We start from the raw sequence: 3,128 nt of genomic DNA, 5'->3' as shown, positions 1-3,128 counted from the left end.
TAATGGTAGCTAAGGCGTTAGAAAGCCTTTCCATCTCTCGATCAACTCCCCATACTAGACCAAACTCCTCCTGAAGTAGGGAGTTGATGTTCTGAAGAACAACTCGAAGAAAAGTTGCATCAACCATCTTTTTGGCAGCTACAACGTAATGTCTAATTGATCAAAGCTGTTTAGGTCTGAGAACTGAATATGTTTCCTCCTTTCCTTCCATTCACAACTACAGTAAGTAATGTGAATGTTAGGTGCTTGACTTGGTTTGACTTGACTAATAGTAAACATGACTTGACTAATAGGAAACATATTCAATTATTAAGATGGGACCTGTGTGAACAGAGAGAGCGGATCAAGTCCTCGTACGAGAATAGTTCTCGTACAGGGCTGATCGCAACAGATGGAATCCACCCAACAACTCTGTGGTGGATGCCATCTTTGTGAATCAGTCTATACGAGAATGATTCTAGTACAAAAACCTGATCCACACTCGCGAACAAAAACCTCATGGCCCTTTGATCTTGTCCCTTTGCATCTTCAATTCCAATTAATTGAGTTGTTCACTAATTGGTTTGAGGTGGGACCTGTTTGAACAGCTGTGTTAAACTGACCCACCTGATCAGAGGTTCCTTGAGCCAAAACATTTCATAATCTGATTTTGCGATAGCTGAAAACATTAGGGTCATTAAACTTACCAGAACAAGCAGGATCAGAGGGGCCTGGTTCGATCCAGGGAGCTGTACCTTCTAACACCAACTCACATCTTCCAACTTCCCCTCATCTAGCCACCGGTGCAGGAAAACTTTGTCTAAGGTTTTATACGAGATCCAAATATCTTTTTATTTTTGTTGCACACAAAATGCTGTCCCTATTATTATCAATCATTCTAATAAATTTTAGTCTAATTCTCTCTCTCTCTCTATATATAATTTTTTTTTTCATATGAAAATATCAGCCGTTAGCGCAGTAGTTTTCTTTGCGGGGATGGGATAGGATCCTACTCGAAACACTCCACCACGAATAATAGTCTTTGGGTTGGATAGGCAGTAGAGATTATAAAATAGCCTCTCTTTAGGGCGGGCTTTCAAGACACAGATGAGCTACTCCATTTGGAAAGGGCTTTCCCTTGGGGGAAAAGAGACTGAAATACTATTATTAGGTAATGCCAGGAGGAGACTTGAGTCCAAAATCCATCGAAAAAATCCATTTCCGGCCGATGGGACTCTACGTCTGGGTCTTATCCCATCTCAAACTCGGATTAGGAAAAGTGAAATCTCAACAAGCTGATTGAAGCTTCCAAGTGGAGCGCCACCTTGGATTTAAGATTGAAAATAGAAGGCTAAAAAATAATATTTTTTTTATTTTTTTATTTTTTTCCCTACAGACAAAAACTATTCTATGTTCATTGAGCAACGGAAAAAAATACTTAGGCTCCGTTTGGTATCGTTCTAAAAAAACGTTTTTGAAGTTTTTTCCTTCTATTGGAACGAAAAAACGGAATCTTCTGTTTGGTGCACTTATGATCCGTTTCTGTTTATTTGGAACAAAAAGTGAAAAAAAAAAAAACTGAAAAAACGAGATTGGACAGAACTCCATTTTGGAGTTCCGTCTTCCCAGTTTCGTTCTGACACAGAAACTGAAATTTTCGTTTTTGACACGAAACGACATTTTTGTAACAGAAATGATACCAAACGGAGCCTTAGTTTTTCTCCTCCTTGCTTACCAGAAAACGGAAATCATAAACAAGGCTAAAAACCATTTACTTACAAAATAATGAAACTTGGCCAAAAGAACTACAAAAATGTTAAAGATCACTTCAAAAGAGCTACAAGAATGTTAAAGATAACTTGTAGGAGAAAAGAAAAAATGCTTCACCAAAAGTGCAATATTAATATGAATGAACCAAAAAAAAAAAAAGGAGGTTTCTACACTTCTTTTGATAGACAGCAACTGGAGCACAAGAAACTTTCAAAGAAAGAGAGGAGACATTCACTCAGTACTACCACCAATATGTATCCACAGCCCAAGCGGACTCTCAACCAAACATTTTACATTTTTGGTAATTTAGAGAGAGAGAGAGAGAGGATCTCATAGTTAGTATCTTTGTTTGACTTGCCACAAGGAAGAACAATAGGAGATACAAGGCTTGGAACAAAATTTTGTACTTGGAACCACACTGGAATTTCTCCACATTACTATGAACATATCGGTGCAACTCATTGCCTTTAGACTTGTTAATCTCTATGAACCATATATGAACACCAATATTATCACAATAACGATAATAAAAGGCCAGGTAACCCTTGATAGAAGTTAGGCCCAATTTATCATATGTGGGCAAATCTATAGAAGGAGGGAACTCTATAGTGCAAAACTTCTCATCATGGAGATCAAACACAAGGATCATTGGCTGTTGCGAACGGTCCTTGGGCTTCTTCATAATCGAATAGAGTGCCCCATTCATGAATACCATCTCTAATTGCGGTTGACAGTCGATGGCAAAATCTATCTTAGAAGGGATCACTATCTCTCTCCATGAACTTTCACCTAATGTAATAATCTCACCCTTCATCATAAACCGCTCATCATCATCTTCATTAGAGGAATCACTTTCCAATTCGTTACTCCACATTTTAATAACCTTGTACTTGCCTGTGGAATCCATACCAAAACCAATGTGACAAATGCTATATTGATTATCCTTTGGCAACATCACACACTCTTTTGTGATTGGGTTGCAAATAGAAATGTCAACATTAATAACATGAAAATAACCGTCCTTGCAAAGCAAACCATTGCAACACCCAACAATGTCGAACTTCAAATTTATTCCTTTATACTTCCAGGTAGTATTCCCAAAGAATTAGTCTATGTGGTCGATTCTTTGATCTTTGAAGCTGCAACTCAACGACGGGTCTTCTTTTATCAACTCAACCAGCTTTTACACACACTCTTGAATCACATAAGAGACTCTATGGGGAGCATTGATAATATGTCTGGGATAATCTCACAAGGTTGATCCTTATAAACTTCTTTCATTTTCATTTTCATTTCCATTTCGTGAGACCCCTTAAGAAATAAAGGAAATCAACATCAACATGCACCAACAATATTAACAATAAAAATATATATATATA

This window comes from Macadamia integrifolia, chromosome 6, assembly GCF_013358625.1.
Source record: "Macadamia integrifolia cultivar HAES 741 chromosome 6, SCU_Mint_v3, whole genome shotgun sequence".
Classification (NCBI taxonomy): Eukaryota; Viridiplantae; Streptophyta; class Magnoliopsida; order Proteales; family Proteaceae; genus Macadamia; species Macadamia integrifolia.
This window is presented reverse-complemented; position numbering follows the sequence as displayed.